Consider the following 24,483-nt stretch of genomic DNA (forward strand, 5'->3'; position numbering starts at 1 on the left):
GAGGTAGGAGGAGGAGATTTGTTCCTTCTGGCTTCACCACACACACTGTTGCCAGCCATTATTGGGATCCCTACTACTGTCCCCTCCCTGACTCTGGGACTTACTTGAGGTAGTATTGCCAACTCTGGTTGTGATTGTTGCTTGTGATTTTGCCATTGGCTGTTGTTCAAGAAGTTCCAGGAATCAGGAGGGTACTTACTAGCAGAAGAAAATACAGTAAAGATAAGGAAGAAGGTAGCTGAAGGCAGGAGAGAGATTTGAAGGGAAAACCCGAGATAAAAGGAACTTTAATTTAGCTACTAAATATGGTAATGCAATGGAAGTAAGGGTCCACTATCTAACCTGTAATTAAAACTACTCCTATAACATGCACCCTTCTATAGCCAAGGTCCTCCTGCATTGCATATGGTCGTTCCCAGTTTTAACAGGGACCGTCTTTCTCTCTCTCTTTCTTTCTATCCATCTCTTGCTCCCTAGACTTTGTTTCGACACAGGTTCCTTTGAAGATGAACTCGGAGCCGCAGTCAACGTACTTGGATTTCATAAACAAAGACTGACCTGAACCAAACCGAGAGATCACATTAGGGCAGCAGGCCTGATGTTTTTTTGGGTCATTTACCTCAGAAAAGAGAACGGTCAACGCTAAACAGGGGCTAGTACTCTGCTGTGATGGGAAGGTAGTCAATTATCAGATGCTGGCAGCTCACTGCAATTGTGCAGATGAGGCCCAAGGACCATCCTTGGGCCTCCATCTTTTAGAGTCGGGACAAACAACTGGACCCAGTTGACAATTCAGATTTAACTGGAACTAATTTCTAGCCCTATGTTTTCCATACTATAGCTACAAAACATGATTCTGCCACCCTCGTTTGATTCCTTTCATCAAGAGTTGCTTGAAGAAGATGTCATGACAATACATTTCAATTTATTTGCAGCACATGCTAAAGTTGTTTCTGAATTGATGGTCACGGAGGAAATGCATCATGAAGTGCTACAAAATCAGCCTCTTTCAAAGACTGTCATCCAAAATGATTGCAGTGCTCATAAACTGTAAAGATATTGTTATTGCTACCTAATTTATATTGTACTGCAACAGCACAACAACAAGAGCTTTGAGCAATGGTAACGAAAACAATACTTGACATCGAAAAAAGCCAATTCTTGACAAGCTGTATCTCATTACAGTGGTAGTCATATAATTACTGTTGTCTAATGCATGATATTGAAGTTTATGATGAGCAAGGTGATCTGGAGACACATTTGAAAATGAAGTAGATCTCAGGGGAAAGTTGTGACACATTCCTTTTATTAAAAAAATAATTTTCAATATTTTTCTTCTATACTTTAACAATTTTTAATTATTAATGGGAATGTGGAAATTGCTGGCAAGGTTAACATATGTTGCCCATCCTTAATTGTCCTTGAAAAGATGGTGGCGAATGAGCAGTCCATGTGGTGAAGGTATTCCCATGGTGCTGATAGGGAGGGAGTTCCTGGATTTTGACAGTGATCCTGAAGAAATGGCTATATATTCCAAGTTAGGATGGTGTGTGATTTCAAGGTGGTGCTGTTCCTGTACACCTGCTGTCATTGTCCTTCTAGGTAAGTAGAGGTGTGTCTGGGAGATGCTGTTGAAGAAGTCATGGTGAGTTAGTACAGTGTATCTGGTAGATAGTACACACTGCAACCACTGTGCATCTATGATGGAAACAGTAAACATTTAAGGTAGTGGATGGGTACTGAGTGAGCAGGCTTGTTTGTCCTGGATAGTGTTGAGTTTCTTGAGTGTTGTCAGAGCTGTATTCTTACAGTCAAACAGACAGTATTCCATCACACGCTCACGATCTATCTTGTGGATGGTGGAAAGTCTTTGGGGAGTCACAAAAGACCAGTCACTCAGCAGCCTCTGACCTGCTCATGTAGCCACAGTATACATCTAGTTAAATTTCTGGTCAATAATGAATCTCAGGGTGATGATAGCAGGAGATTTGATGATAGTAATGCTTGTAAGTGTCAAGAGGAGGTGGTTAGACTCTTTGTTTTTGGAGATAATCATTGTCTGGCACTTGTGTGGCATGGATATTACTTGGCACCTGTTAGCTCAAGCCTAAATGTTGTTCAGGACTTGTTGCCTGAGAGAATCAACTGCTTCATTATCTGAAGAGTTAAGAATGGGACACAATACTGTTCAGTCATAAACAAATGTCCCCACCTCTGACCTTATAATTAAGTGAAGAATTGTTGGGCCCAGGATACTTTCCCTGTGGAAATCCAGCAACAATGTTCTGGGACAAAGATAATTGGCCTCCAACAAACGTAACCATCTTCTTTTTGTGCTTGGTATGACTCTAGCCAGTGGAGAGCTTTCCCCCAATATACATTGGCTTCAATTTTACTAGGGTTCTTTGATGTCATGTTTGGCCAAATGTTACTTTGCTGTCAAGGACAGTCACTCTCATTCACTTGCAGTATTCAGCTAGTTTGTCCATATTTGAACCAGGGCTGTAATGGTGTCTTGAGCTGAATGGCCTTGGCAGACCCTAAACTACGCATCAGTAAGCAGGTTATTGCTGAACAAGTGCCACTTGATAGAACTTCCATAACTTTGCTGATTTTTGAGAGTAGGCTCATGGGACGATAATTGACTGGATTGGATTTGTCTTGCTGTTTTTTTTTTGTGGACAGGACACACCTGAGCAATTTTTCACTTGTCGATTAGATACCAATATTGTTGATGTACTGGGACTGCTTGGCTAGTTGCACTGCTAGTCCTTGAGCACAAGTCTTCAGAATTTCAGCCAAGACGTTGTTGAGGCCCATAGCATTTATTGCACTAAGCATGTTCAACCTTTTTTTCGCATCACATGGAGTGAATCAAATTGACTGAAAGGTGACTATAATGCTGGGGACTTCAGGAAAAGGCCAAAATGGATCATCCACTCGACACTTCTAGCTGAAGATGGTTGAAAATGCTTCAACCTTGTGTTTTGCATTCACATGCTGAAGTCCTCCATCATTAAGGATAGGGGTGTTCATGGGTCCTCTTCCTTCTCCTCTTGCTAGTTGTTTAATTGTCTAGATGTTGCAGGAATGCAGAGATTTGACCTGATCTTTTGCTTGTGAAATCACTTGGCTCTGTCTATAGCCTGTTGTTTCTGCTGTTTACCATGTATGCAACTCTGAGTTGTAGGTTCACCTCGTGTTTAGGCATGCCTGATGCTGCTCCTGGCATGTTCTCATACACTCCTCATTGAATGAGGGGTCGTCCCCAGTCTTGATGGCAATGGTAGGATGAAGGATTTGCTTGGCCACAAGATTACAGATTGTAATGGAATAAAATTCTGCTGCTGATGATGGTGCACATAGTCTGCTGGATTTGATCTGAATTTATCCCATTTAGCATAACATGATGGATGATGTTCTCATTTTGAAGATGGCACTTCCTCTCCACAAGAACCATATGGTACTCACTCCTACAACACTGTCATGGACAGATGCATCTGTGACAGGTTAGACTGGTGAGGGTGAGGTCAAGTTGGTTTTTCATTTTGTCTTTGTCCAAACAAATGCACCTCTCCTATCCCAGTTTTGAGGGACACAATGAAGTAGCATGAAACATTGTATCTTTTCTCCCTTTCTTTCCACAACAACTTTCCTTCTCTCTGTAATGACCACTTCTTGAGATATGCTTCCAAGATTTTGGTATGTCGGCCAAGTTGTTATTCTTCATCTGTGAGTTGAGATGCAAGCTATTTGACTGAAACAGCCACCACAAATGTACTCCATTCAGTTCTCAAGCCACACCAGCACAAATGCATTTCCAGCAGAAATAGGAAAAAGAAGCAGGGACTCTGGTTGATTTTTCTTGATCAGTTTTAGTACCCTTATTGAGGCCCAGCTAAAGTCCACAAAGCACAATGAGCTGAAGTTCAAATCTGCAGCATTCCTGATTTGCATCTCTCAGTTTCCCACTGCCTGAACTAGCTGTGGCATTGGGAGACCTTACCGACTGGATTTTAATATGTCCAAATAATATCAGTTGTGTAATCTTATTCAAAACATACATTTGTCCAAGTTCTTCCTCCAGTTTCATCACTGTATCCATTGTGCCTTCACCTTCTTCAGCTGCAGCCTGAGTCACTATTGGCTGCGGATATCTCCGTGCTCACCAATAGTGATACGTTGCGATCAGGTTGGCAGAAAGTGCATTTTTTGAAGGGATGACCAAGGCATGAAAAATCCTGAAGGATTTTTTTTCTTCCGTCCTTTGATATTCAGTGCCCAATCCGGTGGCTAACATAAGACCTGGTGAAACTCAGTAGATTGAAAAACCAAAGGCCTAACTAACTGCATGCACCCTTCTACCACCAAACACTTGTGGACTTATCAGGAAAACTGTGGCAGACATGCTTGAAATTTCCCAACATATACTGCTGATAGGTAAACTCCATATCAAAAGCAGCATTCAGAAAATCATCTTTTAAGTGTTTATAGATGGGAGCTCTCTGAATTGACACTAGAATTATTGGGTCATTAATTTAAAGTCCAAAACTTATAAGTTTTTTTTTAACTTCTTTTTATGAATTTGTGTTCATGGTGAAGATATTACTTCTGAACACCAAATACCTTTCCATTATGGGGACCCAGTGTTAGCCTCAAACTTTCCAGGTCAGCTCAACACAGAGAAAAGCTTCCTCTAACTTTCTATAACATAATAACTCAGTTCCCAATTCAGAAGATCATCTCCTACTGTGACATTGTAAGGCTACAGACAGTAGCCATTCTGTGACTTCCCCAATTCATAGAATCATTCAGCACAGAACAAGGCTATTTAGCTCATTGCAGTTCTACCAGTTCCATGAAAGAGCTATCCAATTAATCTCACTCCCCTGCCCTTTCCAGATTGAGATTGATAATTCAATATCATTTAGCATCAACTTGTGCTGTAGAATCATTTCCACTAGAAATTGGACTGAGACTGCCAAACTAATTTTACATTGGACTCTTGCATCTGGTAAAGGAGACTCATATCATGATTTCAAGTTTTAATCTTCATTTCAGATACTTTTTCCACCCTCAGGATCCACTTACTCATATTTAATTTTAATTCATGCCTTTCTTACTTTCCCCTTCCTCCTACAATCTGCACACACTTATAAACTGAGTTGGTATCATATAAGGATAATCCCTGTTCCCTCCTATTCTTTTCAATAATTCCCTTACCTGACATATAATGGCCCTTAGGCCTTAATCTTGATTTTTCTGTTTTTTTTTTAAAGTATAATCAAAATACTGAGGGTGGGATTTTCCGGCCTGACTAGCAACGGGCAGCGTCACAGGTGAGACAGGAAAATTTAGAGACAGGCCAATTTTGGCCACTCTCCAAATTTTCCCATTCCGCCACAATGATGCCCACTGCTGGCTGGACCGGAAAATCTCAGCCTAAGTCCTGAAAATGTTTGTTTTGGAGATTTATATGAAGTTATTATGACCAAGGGGTGAAAACAAGTTCTAACTGCTGCACTAATAAGAAATGCCTTTTTGAAGGTTTGAATTTAATAAGCAATTTTCTGGCTAATTGGTTATTATTATGAGTTAAATGATGTGCCTGCAGCTGATGAAACTGACAATTGCAGGTTGTTACGGACAGGGATGAGAGAATATAAACTCCTGTTCGCTTCCCTTATTGTCTGTAATCAGTGTGTTTTTGAAAAGAATAATTAGGGTGTTTCTTAACCTGAGTGTATGGTCCGTTTGAAAAAGCAGTAGCAAGGTTTTTATGGGTGTGAATAAAGACGATTATTTATTCAGGTGTTCGCCCTGAAAATCTAACGCTATATTACTCACTGACCACTCACAAATACACACACACACACCCCCACACCTACAAGAAGAAAACAGTTAAGGAGTATAGTGCACTTTTACAAGTTACAACAAAGGAATAGTTTGTAAGTCATGTGATTGGCTCATCTCCGTGCAGGCCTTTTGAAGGAGTTATTTTTTCTCACTCTTAAAGTGTAACTAGGAGAATTTAATAGCCAAAGTCATATTTCAAAGTTGTTCCAGGATTCCCTCGAAGAGATGGATTTTTAGCAGGTCACAAAGTCCATTGCCTGTAGTCTTTTCACTAGCAGGTCAGTTTTCTGTACTGGTGGGCTTGAAAAGGAACAGGTTTGGAGACTTTATAATGTTGTGGTCTCCAGTTTTAAGGCATAGATATTGTTGCCTTTACTGTTGTGGCTGTTTCTTGTTGTGTTGTTTATGGGCCAACTGGCTTCTCCCTTGTGCTTGGAGTATGTAAGGTTGGTTATCTGAAAACAGTTTCAATCAGGTGACCACATGATCAATACTTTGACTTCCCACTCAGAATGAATTGAAGCTATTGCCATACAATGGGGGATGGATGGTAGCAATTTACACCTACTTATGATTTATCTGTTTTCTGCAGCTCTCTTTGTCACATATGGAGCTTGGAGACAGTGGGTCCAGTATTCCATTGATTTTGAATTTCAGGTGAGTCCAGAGAAATAGAAGGTGTTAATTCCACAATAGTTTTTGTTTTGTTATTTCGATTCCAAAGAAGCACCCCACCCATGGTCACTCAATTAGGAACTTTTTGGAGACTTGAGATACTTCTGAGTCTATGCAGAAATTGCAAAGTTCACCTAACCCTTGGTAGCCATATTAGCAGCCTTTTAATATCCAGCTTTAAACAACAAGGCTGTTCCAGAAAATTCTCTACTGAATACAACTGTTATGCATATGTCATGTCTTTACTGGACATGACAGGTTTGGCACTTAAATACTGATTCGACACAATTTTCCTGGAACTAATGCTGCCAGTACTCACCCACTCCCGCTGATGATCTGGAGCATGCTGTGTAATAATAGGCTTAAGGATTCCTGTCTCAGTTTGCTGAAAAGAATGCCTGAGATTCACTTTGAAAAAAATATTGATGAAGGAGCTTGCTGTGGTTGTGCTTACCTTTGATACATGCAGATGCCACATGACTCATGGGAAATCGCACAACCACTCACAAAAACAAATAAAGGCTTAAAATAACAATGGATGGAAATCCAGACATCCTGTTGAATCCTAGAACTTTGGCATTTGAATAGTCATTCCTCAGAGCATATCAAGCAGCAGAAGTGCACAGAGAATTGGGAAATGTGACAGATATCTGTGGAACTCTGGCAGACAGCACAAGCAAAATGTATAATTACTACTGTGACCTTGATTGCCAAAGGCAGTGGAGTCCTGGCTGTGCTGCAACCTCTGTATTTTCATTATACATGCCACAGAACTCTATAAAGACCTTCCCAGTAAAGACTGCCTCCCCAAGCACCAATTGTGAGTCATTTAAATGCAAAAGTGATGCTCTCTTAAGGCCCTGGATGGAAGTGGTCTTTTATTGAGAGCCCATCCCATCCTTCCATCCTTCTCTCATAAGCAACTGTTATTGTTCATCCTGGCCTCATCTCCTCCAATTCATCGTTCAGAACAAGGGTTATCTTTTGACGGGAGATGAGGAATCCAACCACTTCCTTTCTCCTGGCGACTGTTGTAAGGCATTGTAACACAGCACTCAATCTTTCTGGGTGAAGACCTGAGGGAAAAGTTGATCAAGCGTCAGTGAATTCTTAATAAAATATCTCAGAAAGTCTCCCAATTTGTTTCAAAAATCCTCTTCAAATGTAGTGTAGTCAGTCAATCATGATCAGAAGTGAGAACTGAACATGGATTTAAGTAATGTTCAAAATAGTCAGCAATACATGTTTATCCTTGTTCATCTGGTCACTATTAGGATTTAGAAATGCCGTCAAGTGAAGCCTTACCCGCCAAAGTGGCATGTAGCGTCCGTGATGAGTGTGAGCAGGCAATTTACTTGCCAATTAGCTGCTTTATCATGCTCAGGTGGCTGTTCCCAGCTCAACCTTCAACTTCTTATTAAGGTGCCATCTTGTGCAAAATGCAGGCTAAAATAACATTGCCGCTTAAGACCCCATCTTTGGAGGAACTTTAGATGCTGAATTGCCACAAATCATTTTCACCTGTTGCTGAAGTTTGTTTGTTGCATATTAATAGGAGTGCTGATTGAAAGATTCTTTTTCTCTTGCATGTCTGTACATGACGAAGCATGGTTTACATGTAAAAAAGGCTGTTATAGTGTGACAATGTACACATATTCCAAACAGCTGAGTTTTCCTATATTATAAATTAATTGGGAGGATTAATAATTGGGAGGTGGTAACCAGTCACTTCATGCTCGTTGAATTTTATTCAAACACAGTGAAATAAAAATGATGGTTGCCATGACAAAGGATGCAGCACTAATGAACTGATAGGAACGACTATTATGATGAACAAGATGCATTTTAACATTTATATTCTGGAATGAAACTTATTTCTCAATACACAGAGGCTTTATTTGATTTAGTAAACATTTGCTTACCGAGGTCTGAAATTATAGAATGCTTGATTAGGTTTGCAGTAGCAGTGATAACCTTTCTCATGTGCAGCTAAGTCTATTCAGAACTTTTTAACCTGGTACACAGATACCAAACAATGAAGTAACAACATTAGCCCGTAACCTCCGATCTCCGGGGCAATGTATCTGGGGAGTACCCCAAAGATGTGCAGGGGCACCCCCCACCCTTACTCCGGAAGTTGAATCAAGTATTGCATGGCAATTGCCTAGAAAGTTCAAACTTCCATTGCACAATTGCTTTGCACTGGGAATCATCCAATAAAGTGATTTAAATCACACACTTTGGATTGTTCCAATTGGGTTTCAGTAATTGTTACCCAGAAAAAAGGTTGAAGAATCAAAACCACTTCTAGCTTCTGGGCAACTATAACATTGACCAGCATGCCCACCACCCCCCCCCCCCCAAATGGGACTCACTACATCCCCCTGCAACCGACACCATCCAACCCCCTATGGGCCATGTGACTTCCCCCACTACCCCTCAACCTCCACTATCTCTGTTGCAATTTGAAAACACAAACATCTTGTGCTTTAAATCTTCCAGTTCACCTCTGATGTGAACATACCCTTGAAGAACAGCTTCCTTTGCTTTTTGCAAATTTTGCTTTTTTTGAGTTACCTCAGATAGCTTTCTTTCATTCACAACCATCTGCTCACTCTGCACTGCCATCTGCTGTTGGCTCTTTTTAGGATATTCTCTCAGGCCATTACCATCTGACTCAATACATCATTCTGTGAGTGGTACTATTCTCCAGTCCCATGTTAACGCTTGCTCTGCTGGACACCTTTACATTACAATGGCATGCAGGCACATACAACATCCACGTGACCAGCCCCCAACACCCCAGGGGACCCCTAGACTACCCAGCTATGGCCCCACCGAGTACACCCGCACAACCCAAACATGCAAGGGACCTTCGATCCTCTGCACAACCCTGCAACTATACCCTACCCCCCGACTGTTGCAGCTTGGGTGCTGTATCAACATTGTCAAAAACTCTATTTTTGTACTGTTGAAAAAAGACATTTTGTCTAAGATTTTTGTCTTGCACTCGTCAGGACAATCGCAAGAGTACCAATGTCAGGGGAAGCAACAACTTTATATTGTATGACAAGAGAGTGCTGATTTGTTGGCAAATGCACTCTGATTGGTAGAGACTTTGCCATGGAGAATGCACAAGTTAATGCTGACTGACAAATAACTGCCAAACATTGTTCGAAATTTAAACCAGGCAGCTTGACTCTGATTGGTCAAGGCATTGCCCTAAGGAATGAACCAGTGAATGGCTATCACTTACTTGCTTTGGCTGAAGCAGATACAATGTGTTTACATGTTCTTTCTGTCTGCAGGTAACTGTATTAATATATGCAGCTTGCAGTACACCCAAGCGCACCACACTCTATTTTTAAGCCTTTGTGCTTCTGAGCCATTTCTTTCAGCTGCACTAAACTCTTAGGCTTGTGCATTTCATTGCATTGATATGGTCGGCAACCACCCTGCATTTTACTTGAATTTTGGTTCCATCGCTCTGTGGTCTTCTGTCTCTTTGTTTTGGGGTTTCTGTTGCCCTTGCTCTGGGGGGTTTCTGTCTCCCTTGCTCTGGGGGTTTCTAGCTCCCTTTCTTTGGGGTTTTCTGTCATCCTCCCTCTGGGGTCTTTTGTTGCCCACGGTGCTTTATTGGGGATATACTAGACCTTCTTCTAGGGTCTGTGCTCTCCACAACTTGGAGTTTAAAATATCTGTCAAAGCCTTTAATTATCTCACCAAATGTTGTCAAGTCTTGATCAATAAATTGGCTGTGGAGTATTTCAACTGCAAATGAACCAAACATGAATTAAAACTTATCAACTTGTACTTCTTCTGGTTCCCTATTTAATCCTGTAATTCTCCTGTAAACTAAAAGAAAAATCACAAGGCACCAACTCTTGGGTCTGGTTTAGCCATTTCCTTATCCAAAATGTGTCTGGCACTTTGAATTTTCTTTTTGTGGCTGATTTTATTTTGTAGCAGTTGTAACTTTAAATATCGTTGCTCCTTTGAGGCTGCCTGTGCAGTAACCAATTTTTTTTACTCATGCCATCTCTGCAGTCTGTTGATTTTCTCTTTGTGAGTTTCCCACACTTTTCCAATTTTGGAGTGCTACCTGGCAATCCACTTTTTTTTTTAAACTTAAAGCTACAGCACTTCTTTATGTTTGCTCCACTTGCCATGAAGATGATTTTTTTTGTACTGATACTCAGCATTCTTCTTTACCTTGTAGTTCTTCCTCTGTTCTGCCTGCCTTTTTAACTTTTTTTTACTTGCAGCTGTCTTCCAACTTCTGCCATCAGCTGAGCCCCTGTGACTGTTACCAATTCTACAATGTAAGTATAGCCTCTTTTTTGTAGTTTTGCTCACTCGCCTTGTGATCTGACCAGGTTCCTTAACTCTGTGCCACTCAGGGTTTTTTTTTCCTAATTTTGCTCACTCACTTTATGATCTGGCCAGCTTCCATCACTTGGGGTCTTGCAATGGACCTCCACCCACTGGTGGATTGCTCGACTTCCAAGTCATTAACAAAGCTTCATCAATTTTTCTTCTTAGGCACATGTGTCTCTAGTCAGGCTTCGGCTGCTTTTAGTTTTTCATATCCTGGAGTTCTATTCTGTGTTTGTTGCTTAAATGTCACCTTTCATCCCACCGCTGTCACCATGTTGTGTTTGGGGTTTGTTTAATGTCTCAATAATGAAACCTTAAGACTTGGATGTTGAGGAATGAAGCATGAACCATTTATTTTTAATCTTTAACAGTGGATAGATCCCAGTTACTGTCATGCTTGGCGCTGCTGTCTCCATGATGGCTCTTTTTAGGATATTCTCTCAGGCCATTACCATCTGGCTCTATACATCATTCTGTGAGTGGTACTATTCTCCAGTCCCATGTTAACGCTTGCTCTGCCGGACACCTTTACATTACAATGGCATGCAGGCACATACAACATCCACGTGACCAGCCCCCAACACCCCAGGGGACCCCTAGACTACCCAGCTATGGCCCCACCGAGTACACCCCCACAACCCAAACACACAAGGGACCTTCGATCCTCTACATGACCCTGCAACTACACCGCCTCCCCCCCCCCGACTAAGCTCCCTATCCCCTCAACTATCTCCACCACCTCAACTACCCTGCTCAACCCCCCAACCACACTCCCACACCCAACTGCCCACCACACAGCCTGGCTTCCCTCAACTACAACTCCACCCTCCCAACACCCTTCCCCACCCCTGACTGCACCCCCGACTGCCCTTCTACTCCCAACTCTCCTCTCCACTCCCCGACTACACCCTCACACCCCAGACTGCTCATCCTACCCCCCAGCTATTGCCCACCCCCTAACTGACCCCCCCACCTCTGATCTGCATTTCTCATCCCCTGGCTACACCCCTACATCCCCCAAATGCACTCCACACATCCCAAACTCCCTGCCACTGAGCCCCTCAAGCCCCTCCACACTGACTAGCCCCCCACCACTAGCTACCCAACTCCCATCATGGACCCATCCTATCTAATCCCCCCAATCCTGCCCACTTACCTTATAAACTTACCTTCTCCCTGCTGCTCAATGGCTGGACCTTTAAACTTACCTACTTTATGGCAGCTAGTGCTGCGAAAAAAATGGGGCATGTCTTCCTTCCCTCCGACACTGCAGCCCTGGACACAAGATCGTGGGAGCCTGCTACACTACACAGATCTCACCCGGACTGAGTTGAAAGGTCGGGTGAGATAGGAGCCACTGTACTTCCAGGTCAGTAACTATGAGCAGAATAGCAATACGGCTCAACTGCCGCTCCATCAGAAGTTATGGCCCGATGAATCAGGCAGTAACTGTAGTTTCCATAAAACATAAAGATCAGCATGGAACAGACTTGGTTAGGACTGCATAATATAATAGGCCTAATAACTGTATTTCAAGCCACATACCCTTCTGAAGAATTGAACCATAATCTGTACTGGGACAGAGTGAACTTCTGTAATTACAGAGGTAGATTATTGCACAAAAGTCACACAAGCATATCAGTTTTTAACTTACCATTTTCTCTTGCAACAATTTTCTCCTCTCTCAAAGCTCCTGGTCCCTTGTTAGGATATGATTCCGTAGGTGCCAGGCACCATCCAGTTTCTTACTCAAGTGGCTACTTCTTGTATATGAACTTAGGGAGTGAATGCTTGTAAGCTGTTTATTCATTGGAGGTGGGACCCACATGCCCTGGTTGATGTTGTTGCCAACCAGCTTCCATACACAAATAGACATCAGATGTTACAGGACAGAGAGGAAAAATGAGAATCAGGACTAATTGTCCTTCCCTAGTTTTGACAAATTAAAACTAATTGGAGTACCCCTACCAGTTCCGCACTAAGATAACTTGTAACTCAACCCAGTCCAGGGACTGAATCTGGGACAGATAATGATTTTTAAGGGTTTGCAACAGGTAAAAGGGAAAGTGTTTTTTGTGGGGAAAAAAAGGTCGCAACATTGTAGGGATGCATAAAAATATTTTTGTGCAACATGAATTACATGAGGATTCCAAGGTTTCTGAATGCACAATGGAGATGCTGGTGGAAAATACAAATATCACAAAGGGAGGTCTTCTTCCCCTTGAACGACAAATGGTTGCCGATGCCAAAGTCAGAAACTTAAGACTTTTGAATTGTTTTATTGTCCAATGATCATTACATACATTTGTGCATCCAGGAAAGAAGGACTGATAAAGACACTGCAATGCCCATGGGTAATGGGGAAATTACTGAAGGAGGTTTTACACATATGCTCATTGGCAAGGAGTGTCTAATATCATGGTTTGAACAAAGAATTGGACCCCTCATTGGACAATTGTAGCTTAAGCTTGTTTTCAATAGAATTATATAACCTTTTCAATGAAACATCCTGTCCACCTATGGTATAAAGATCATTGCAAAAGGTGATTCACTGCTTAGCCAAAGTAACTTGGTCAGGTGCCAGAAGAAACGATCAACAGGAGGTTAACTACTCACTGTTGATTCTATGTACGATTTCTTGCAACAAATTTGTGACTTATGGATATATTGCTAACGTGTACATATAATGGGTATATTGTAAAGGGTGTGCTGCAATGGGTGAATTGTATTGTTAACTAGGATTTCTACTAAACCTGGTAAAGACATTAGTGTTTAATTTTAGCTTTTAGTGTTGCCTCCTTTTCATGTGTGAACCATAGAGTAATCTGTCAAGGGTATAAGGTTACTTTTTAAAGGACAGAGAGGGGGAAGAGTTTATGAAATGTGTTCGGGAGAATTTTACTGATCAGTATGTTTCAGGCCCAATGAAAACTTCTCAGGAATAAGGTGGGTCAAATGGATCAAATGTCAGCAGCAGAACATTTAGGGAACAGTGATCATAGTACCAAATGCTTTGGGTTAGCTATGGAAAAGGACAAGGAGCAATCTAGAGTCAAATTGCTTAATTGGAGGAGGGTCAATTTCAGTGAGGTGAGTACAGATATGTCCCAGGCAAATTGAAAGCAATGGTTTGGGCAAAACTCTAACAGGGCAATGGACTGCCTTTAAATAAGAAATGGTTTAGGTACAATCGTGGTACATTTTCACAAAAAGAAGAAAATGTTGAGAACAGATTTGATAGGGGTATTCAAAATTATGAGGGGTTTCAATAGAGTGAATAGAGAGAAACTATTCCCAATGGCATAAGGGTAAAGATCCAATGCATGCAAGCCTCGTCTGTCCAACCTTTCCTCATAAGACCACCTGCCCATTCCAGTTATTAGCCTGGTAAACCTTCTCTGAACTGCTTCCAAAGCATTTACATTCTTCTTTAAATAAGGTGACCAACATTGTACACAATGCTCCAGATGTGGTCTCACTGGTGCTTTGTATAAGTGAAGCATAAGCTCTCTACTTTTGTATTCAATTCCCCTCACAATAAATGATAATATTCTGTTAGCTTTCCTAATTACTCGCTGTACCTGCATAATAGCCTTTTGCAATTCATGCACTAAGACACCAAGATCCCTCTGAATCTCAGAGCTCTGCAATCTCTCGTTATTTGGATAATATGCTTCTCTTTTGTTCTTCCTGCCGAAATGCACAATTTCACATTTTCCCATATTATACTCCATTTGCCAGATCTTTGCCTACTCACTTAACCTATCTACATCTTTTCTTCACAACTTACTCTCCTATTTATTTTTGTGCCACCATCAAATTTGGCAACCATCTCATCCATCCCTTCATCCAAGTGATTTACATCCTGCCAATCAGAAAAAGACCCATTTATGTCTTTTCTCTGCTTCCAGTTAGCCAGTCAATCTTCTATCCATGCCAATACGTTACCCCATATAACATAAGCATTTATGTTCTGCAATAACCTTTGATGTGGCACTTTATCAAATTCCTTCTGGAAATTTAAGTACAGTACATTCACCAGTTCCCCTTTATCCACAGCACATATTACTTCCTCAAAGATCTTCGATAATTTGCTTAAACATTATTTCCCTTTCTCAAAACCATGTTGACCCTGCCTGATTACCTTGAACTTATCCAAGTGCCCTGCTATAGCTTTTTTAATAAAAGCAGCTAACATTTTCCTTATGACAGATGTTAAGCAAACTGGCCTGTTTCCAGCTTTCTGTCTTCCTCCCTTTTTGAATAATGGAGCGGCATTTGATATCCTCCAATCGAAAGGGACCTTTCCTGAATCTAGGGAATTTCAGAAAATTATTAACAATGCATCAACTCTCTCACTAGCTACTTCTTTCAAGACCCGAGGATGACGTCTATCAGGACCCAGGCACTTGTCAGTACGCAGCTCCAACAATTTACTCAGTACCATTTCTCTGGTGATTGTAATATTTCTGAGTTCCTCCCTCCCTTCCATTTTCTGATTTATAGCTGCTTCTGGGATTTTACTTGTATCCTCTATAGTGAAGCCTGATGCAAAATACTTGTTCAATTCAACTGCCATTTCTTTGTTTTTCATTATCAATTCTCCAGACTCACTTTCCATAAGGCCAACACTCACTTTGTTAACTTGTTTTTTTTTTAAAAATATTTATAGAAACCCTGCTTTTATATTTCTTGTCTTGCAATTTTTCTCTCATTACTCTTTTCGTTAACCTTTGTTGTTCCTTATACTCTGTCCAATATTCTGACCTTCCACCTATCTTTGCACAATTATATGCTTTTTCTTTAAGTTTGGTGCTACCTTTAATTTTCTAGTTAATCATGGATGGTGTGTCTGTCCCTTTGGCTTTTTCTTACTCATTAGAATGCATCTATTCTGTGTATTTTGAAATATCCCCTTAAATGTTTGCCACTGCGTCTCTGTTGACCTATTTCTTAACCTAATTTGCCAATTCACTTTAGCCAGCTCTGCTTTCATACCCATATTTAAGTTTAAAAACATAGGCCAGAATCGTCCCACTAAGTGCAGTAGCGGGTGGGAAAAACAACATTTTACCCATTGGCTGCAATGGGGGTTTTCACACCACATCATCTCAAACCCACCGCATCACTTATGCATTCCCGGGAAACATGTCGTTTCCATGGCGCCCACCCTGCCATCACATCACCGTTTCGTCACGCCATGCACACATTTAAAGTACAGCCATGTTCAGTGCCTCCAGCCCTGGACTGCAGCAAAGAAGACATGGCCCCGAAAGGCAAGAAGACTGCAGCCATCGAATGCCTTTTGGACATAGTGGAGGCCTGCTGTGATGCCCTCCACTCCCGCTCCATCCAGAGGAGGGGCAGCTACATTACCACTCCGGTTTGGTAAGCGATGGCAGTGGTGATTAGTGCTAATGTTGCACAGAAGCGGTTGGCCATCCAATGAAGATAAAGGATGAATGATCTCATCCATGCAGCCAGGGTATGGCAACCATCTCATCACTCTAATCTCACACACTCAAGCCCATCACACATTCACTGGCATCTCACTCACTACCAGCTCAAGGGACATCACCACCCATTCGCACACACAAACCCTGACATGTCCATCTGGCCTCTTCTCCTCTGGAAACTGCCTCCTCAGCCCTCACCATCTTGAGGTCACTTGCACAGATCAACATAGGCCCCTTGCACACCCTGGTCTACCGTCCTACCTTAATACAGCTCTCGGCCTGCAGCCTCTTCCCTTGACTGAGGTCACTTCTCCCCCTTCCCCAAGCAAGCCCTAGCCCTGCATCCATTGAAAAGCCACCCACATATGGCTGATCTGGTAGGTAGAGACCTACCATGAGCCCCCCTAAAAGTGATGTGGTGCTGCCTGTGAAGCCTGGCGCTGAAGAGTGTGAGTACTGACAGAAGCAAGATAGGCAAGCAAACGTTGAAGTCCCAAGCGAAGTGCAGCCCGCCAAGGGCACACTTTATACGTGCTGTTGTGAAACACGGTTAGCGTATTTTCGCGCCGATGTGGGCAGATGATCCAGCAGTGGGGGCGGGGGGATGAGTCTGGTGGTGTGGCCTTATAATGATATGCTGATGTATTACAATCATGCTCCTGACATTTGATGGCAGGGAAACGGCCCGTCATCAGTGGGCAGAGCAGATGAATGCAAACTGGTTTCGTGATGTCATGAATCCGATTTTTGGCCTTCTTGCCATATTCACGCCACCAAACACACCTGACACTGGCGGGCACAGAAAATCCTGGCAATAGCTTCAGACTAACTCCTCTCTCCCTCAAACTGAATGTAAAATTTAATCATATTATGGTCGCCGCTACCTAAAGACTCACCATGAGAGCATTAATTAATCCTATCTCGTTGCACAGTGCCAGGCTTACTGTAGCCTGCTCTCTGGTTGGCTCCAGAACATACGGTTCCAAGAAACTATCCCGGTAACATTCTATGAACTCCTCATCTAGGCTACCTCTGCCCATCTGACTTTTCCGGTCTTTAAAATATAGATTAATTACATTTAAAATTTAGATTAAGATATCACATAATTATTGCCGTGCCTTTCTGACAAGCTCCCATTGTTTCTACCTCTACTCTTCACCCTACCATGTGGTATGTGCACTGCCATCAGCCAGACAGGAGCCAAATGTTCACAGAAGCAATTTGAGGAGCTATGAACTGTCATATTGTCTGTCATTTTACATATCCTGTCCAACATTACGGTTGGCGGACAGACGAATTGGCCAAGCATTTTTCATCAAAGAGTGGGATGAGGTTTCCCTTATTAAATAAAATAAAAATAGAAAAATAGAAACCTGTGGACAGCATTTTTATCATCTATATGTTCAGATGTCTGATTGTGATGCTTGGCCTTTTTTTCCCTGATTTTAAAAACTTTATTTCCTGGGTTTTGGGTCCTCAGCTCCCTGAGGCAGCTCTTTGCCTTCAGAGAGCTTTCTGTCAGTGCTCATCTGTGCCCACAATGACGCCATCACCCGCCCTCCTCCCACCCCCACACCAGCAGCGTTGAGCTTTTCAGTGCGCGCTTCACACTAGCTGGCCATTAATGGGACAGCCAGCATGAAATCACAGTCGGGGGCCAATCATAGCCAGCAGTCCATTTCACAACTGCTCCCTGGCCCGCCGATTGCGCCTGCCCACAAAGCTGAAAATTCAGGCCATGGTCTCCTCATTGCATGTCATCATCATGATCCATGAATCTAACAGTATGTGGACCTCCTGTGCGCCCCTGCCTCATCTGGCCAGTGCAACGGCTTCACCGCCATCATCTTTGCCTTTGAGGACCTCCTCACCTTCATCCTCATTGGCATCCTCATCGGAGGAGACCTCCTGTTCCTCCATTGCCTCCTCAGCCAGCTCGTCTCCCTGTTGCAGTGCCAGGCTGTGAAGGGCACAGCAGGCGACAATGATGTGTGACACCCTTTGTGGCCTATATTGCGGGGCTCCACCAGACCGGTCTAGGTACTGGAACCTCATTTTCAACATCTCGATGGTTTGCTCCACCAAGGTGTGAGTTGCAGCCTGAGCCTCATTATACGGTCTTTCTGTTGCCATCTGAGGCTGCTGCATGGGTGTCATCAGCCACGTCCTCAGTGAGTAGCCCTTGTCCCTGAGGAGTCAATGCTGCAGCCTCTGTGACCCTGGAAGATGTCAGGGATCTGAGAACTGTTAAGGATGTAGGAGTCATGGACACTCCCTGAGAACTCAGCGCAGACCTGTAGGATGTATTTGTGGTGGTCACACACCAGTTGAACATTCAGTGAGTGGAAGTTGTTGCGGTTCATGTAATTGACCACTTGTTGCATGGAGATCTGAGTGCTACGTGAGTACAGTTGATCGCACCCTGTACCTGTGAAAAACCTGAGATCTGGGCAAATCCCAGGGCTCTTGCTTCCTGGCAGTGTGCCTTCACAAATACAGTGCCCACGAACTCATAGATGCACTTGTGTGTGGAGGTTTGCGAGATCCCACAGAGGTCACCTGCAGAGCCCTGGAAGAAGCCACTGGCTTAAAAATTGAGCATCACGGTCACTTTCATGGCCAACAGCAGTGGATGCCCTCCATGTCCCTGGGGCACCAAGTCCTTCAGCATTTGGCAGACATAACCGACCAGTTCCCTGGACATACGTAGTCTTCAGCGACACTGGTTCTTGTTCATCTGTAGGAATGACAAGTGCCATCTATAGACCCTGGATCCAGCTAGGCGCTGGCCAAAAATGGCTTGCTGTGGCTCTTCAGCAGCATGCGTGGCAGCCCCAGCTGTCCCTTCTTCCTGAGGGTGTTGCTCCTCCCTCTGCTCAGCCAGATGCCTCCATCGCTCTCTTCTTCATCGTCTTCGCTCTCTGTACGCCACTAGGCATACAGCTAGGTCACCAGACTCCATGCTCCTGATGTACTTCCCCTACAGGATGAAAGAGAGAGACACATGGGTTAGCATGGGTGTACTAAGAACCTCTCCTGGTTAAGTCTGAAGGCCCCTTAAAGCATCCCAGCGAGTGCTGACCACCACTTGGATAGCCAGAGTTTAGTGTACAGCTCGGCTGCTCGAAACTCCACCCAACACTGCCCTACTCCACCTAACCAACTGGCAGCAGCTTCATCCACTTGACTGCATGCTATACTCTCACCTCAGGTGCAGACATTCTCCTAACGCACACTGCAAGGCTGCACTATTAGCTTGTACCATGGTGAGATTGGCCCCAACCTGAAAGATGACATTGCAAGGGGCTATGAGCACCTCCACCAGTGACTGGTCCATGGCCAGCTTTCACAAGCAGATTGTACAACGTGCACAGTTGTCCAATTATTTTGCAGTCCACTAAAATGCTCATGGCCAATACTTTTCCATTGGTGTGGGAGTGGGGGGGTGGGGCGGGAGGAGGGGTGGTGTTGGGGATGGGGTGGGCCCCACATGCTGACACGTAAAATGACGCACGGTGACATCGGGCGAGCATCCCGACATCACAATGCGCCATCGCGGTGTTTTGGTGGGCGGGCATGTGATGTTCTCCAATGTATGCCCACCATTAATTAATCACCCAGTTAAAGCCCTTAAGGCAGCAATTGTCTGCTATTTTTTGGGGCCCGTGCAATCTTCAGGATATCGCACGGGCACAACGGGCAGGCAGGAAGGAGACATTTGCATAAATCTCATCCACAGGTGGGATAAGAGGGGTGAGTGGGGTTGTGAATGGTATTTGTGAGATATTTAATTGTGAAAGTTACTGATACTTGCCTGCGTGAGCAGGAATACTTCAAAGCTTATACCAGCTGCTTGGACAGGAGTAACAGCTTTCAGGTCAGGACTCTACAGTGAAGGTCATTTCTGGGGTCTGCAGGTTTTAGGATGCCTGCCCTTAGCCTGGGAATGGGAGTAGTGCTATCTACTGGAGACATATCCTCTAAGGAGGAAGGGAGGGCCAGAAGGAGGAGGAGGCCAAGACGCCACATTCAGCCTTCAGGAGATCCACCCTTGGGAGGACAGGCACAGGCACAAGAGGTGCACGGTGAACAAAGAAATAAAGGCAGAAGTGGCCGCAGAAGACGCCACTATCCTGCTGCCAGGGTATACAGGCGGCAAAGCGGCTACCTCAATATGACTGAGGTGCAGTGCTGAAGGAGCCTCCGTCTCTCAAGGGAGACAGTCACCTCCATTTGTCAGATGATAGGCCCTGAGATCTCCGCTAACTGTGTGGGTGGACACCACATGTCAATGGCGCTGAAGGTCAAGGCTGCCCTCAACTTCTATGCCTCGAGCTCTTTCCAGGGGTCTGTGTGTGATCTCTGCGGAGTCTCCCAATCAGCTGTCCACACTTGTGTCAAGCAGCTGACAGACACTCTGTTCAGGTGTGCATTGACTTTCATCCGCTACCGCTGGTATGAAGCCACCCACTCAGAGCGAGCCAGAGGCTTCGCGGCCATTGCTGGCTTCCCCCCCATCCAGGGTGCAATCGACTGCACACATGTGGCTATCAAGACGCCAGCAGGTGAGCCCGGTGCCTTCGTCAACAGGAAGGGCTTCCACTCCATGAACGTGCAGAAGTGTGTGATCACAGGATGCTGATTCTGCAAGTCTGTGCAAGGTACCCAGGCAACTCCCACGACGCCTACATCCTCAAACACTCGCAGGTGCCGAGGCTCTTCAGTGCTCCAGCCCAGCTGGATGGATGGCTGCTGGGTGACGAGGGCTACCCCCTCAGAAGGTGGCTCATGACGCCTCTCCGTCATTCAAGAACAGAAGCTGAGCAGTGGTACAATAGGAGCCATGCCTCCACAAGGGCTGTTTTGGAGAGAGCCATTGGTATTCTCAAGATTGCACTTCCGATGCCTGGACCGTTCAGGGGGCCGCTCTCCAATTCCCCCCAGATTGTGTGTCGCTGATATTGGTTGCATGCTGCGCTCTCCACAATCTGGCACTAGAAAGGGGGAACGTAGTGGACGAAGAAGGTGTAGACGCAGATACTGCGGATGCACACGTGAGTCCAGTAGTTAGTCTGAGGATGAGCACGCTCAATAGAACACTGAGGGGGTGGACGCTGATGCAGACATACTCTAGAGAGGCAAGGACACCCAGGAGGCTTTAATCCAATGAACACTCATCTCTCTCACCATAGATGGACCTCCAGGACAAGCCTGGGCTGCAGGCTCCATACTCGATACCTGAGTCCAAAATCTGCCTGAATACGAACATTATCTAAGGGTCTTGTCAATCAAGCTCCATATCACACAAATCACTCAAAGTATCATGGGTAACCGTCCAACTGCAGAAGAAAAGAGTCACCCTGAGCCATGCTTACATATCAAAATTTAATGATTTAGTAAAATGAAGATCAGAAAAAAAATTACAAAGGTGTTGCACATCACACAAAGTGGTCATGAACTTATAGTGGGGCAGTATAAAAGCATCAGTGAGAAACCCGTGGTGTATCTAAGTTGCCTTAAATTTGCGCTTACAGGTGCTACGTCTTGGTGCTCCACCCTCGCTGGCACTGGTATCTTAGACAGCCGGCTCATTGTGCTGTTTCGTTGGCCTTGATGTCCTTGGCGGCTGTGGAGCCTTTGATAGTCCTGCCTGGGAGGAAGCTGGCATCTCCCCAGTCGCTGCAGCCTCATTGGATGCCATAGTCACTGGCAGGGGGGTGGAGGAGCTGCTGCTCTCATCTGAAGCGCCCTGAGAGGAGCCCACAGAGACAACAGGCAGCTGCTGCACCGACCTCCCTGTTCACCTTAGTTGGATGAGCACCGAGCTGGGATACTTGGTGCCCAAATCATCTCCCACACTGGCACTGACATGCTGAGGTCAATGCCATTGTGAGGGCTTGCAGGTCCGACCACAACCCCAGGAGGTCCTGATTATTTTCCTGGAGGATCCTATCCATGAGAGTCACCACCCTCTCCATTGAGGAAGCATGGCGCTTGGCTATGAGGCTCAATGCATTGGTGATGCTCCTCATGGACTCCTCAAGCATGGGTGACATGCCATGCACAGCCTCATGTATCTCCGCCAGATCGTCCCACACACCCTGCTGCACTTCCAGCTTGTGTTGCCTCACCGACGACTCTAGAGGCACATCATCAGCCATCGACTGAGCATGTGCCTGGTCCCCAGCAGCCTTCTGACTGCCAGTGCCATGGGCACTCTGTGTCTCCACCCACATCTCAAGTGAATGTGAAGTGCCCTCACTGCTGTGCCCTGGGACACTAGCTGATGATCTAGTTCCCATTGAGGTGCTAGTATCAGTGCTGGTGCCTGCCTGGCAATGTTGGTGTGATGCTGGTGAGCCAATATGTTCTGGGCCCTCAGGTGTGAGAGGTGGCCCTTCTGCCTCCTCCTCCTGGCCCTGATCCGGTGATGCTGAAAGGAAGAACAAGGACATTCGATTAGTTAAAGTGGAGACAATGTCAATGTGCATGCCCATCCCCCGAATCATTACACGCTCATCCTTCCATAATTAATGGTCAACACACATTGTAAACTTCAATCACTGAGCATTCAGCACTGCCATGGCTGCTGGGACACACATGGTGGCCTCAGTGCTCGGCAAATATACCTGCTTGTGGCACCCCAGCCTCACCGTCACTGGTAGACCTGGAAGAATGGAGCCTCTCCAGATCCATGGCCTGCTACTCGAATTGAGTCACGATGGCCAACTGGGCCTGGCCTCCACCAGTCCGCATCCGCTCAGCAGAAATGTGTGGGGTCTTCTCCTGAAAAGGAGAGAGGAGTATTGATTAGCCTACGCTGTACCCGGGTTCCCATCACATCCCTGCCAACCCAGCCAAAGTGGGACATTGCAGGGCTCCAGTTCTTCATCACCCTGCAGCTGCCACACACTCACACAAAGAAGCCCGGGCTGACCCCACCCCCCTTGCCCAAATGCTGCTTCCATCACATTTGTCATCACATGATCTAACCTTGCTAAGCAAGGAGGCACAAGCATGTGGAGCGCAAAAACCAGCAGACAGGTTGGTGCCCCGCACCCTGACTTTGACACGCTTCCCAGTTCCAGCACTCTGCCTAGGTGCAGATCCTTGAGTCTGACCCCAAATCTATACTCTGGGTGTCATTGTCACACATGCTGCGGTTGCAGAGCTCATCTCAGCACAAACCTCTCAGTGTGAACTGGGCATGGGCAATATCTGCTGGCCCACCCAGCGAGGGAAACATGCTGCGAAAGATTCAGTGCTGTAACTGATCTCAGGGTTGTTGCAGTGGCGGGGGTGGGTGTTGGGGTGTGGTGGGGGTTTGTGGGGGGGAGGTGGGGGTGTGCAGGGCGGGTGCCTTGGGGAGAAAGACTGACGGCTGCATTAAGTGACCTTTGCCAACATGGTTCTCACCCTTCCCGAGCACTGGAGGTCATTGAATCTCTTGTGGCGCTAGACTCACGTGCGTCACACCACATCACTGGAGCTCCTGCTCTGCCACCTCCTCCCAGGCACGTTTTGTTAGGTGCGGGGTGGCCTCCACCTCCCGTCTCTCTGAAGTAGAACATCCCATTTGTTGCAGAAACAAGGGGCACACTTCCCCACTGTCATACCCTCCGGCCTGGCCGGCTCACCATAAGCCCTCTGGTGAACTCTCCTACTTGCCATTGTGAGCAGCCTCTCCAAGGCTGCCAGCGCTTCATTTAAACAGGCTGCCAGGTTGTCACTGGACTCGGCAGTCATTGCACTCCCGCCGCAGCCCGCCCACTCCTGCAATCCTTGGGAGTCACGCATTCTGTTGGGCACGTCTGAATTGCACCACCCCCCCCCCCCCCCAAACGTAAGTTGGCAGCGCGGACCTGATCGCGGGCAGTGATTGGGTCCGCGCCCACTCTGCCCGCCTAACATAGGGAAAATTCTCCCCCATTAGTTTGCAGCCTGCACCCGAGGAGTGAAAAGCTCTGGAACATTTGGTGGCACTCTCAGGTCTCTGTGTTGCTTGAGTGAGCAGGTTAGCCGGAGGACCAACTCCACGCATTTCAACTTGGCTGCACCTGAACTGTCTCAGCTGCAGAGGAATGGTCACTTTATAAGGTTTCCCTAATGTGTTGCTGCT

Source organism: Carcharodon carcharias, chromosome 6, assembly GCF_017639515.1.
Source record: "Carcharodon carcharias isolate sCarCar2 chromosome 6, sCarCar2.pri, whole genome shotgun sequence".
NCBI lineage: Eukaryota > Metazoa > Chordata > Chondrichthyes > Lamniformes > Lamnidae > Carcharodon > Carcharodon carcharias.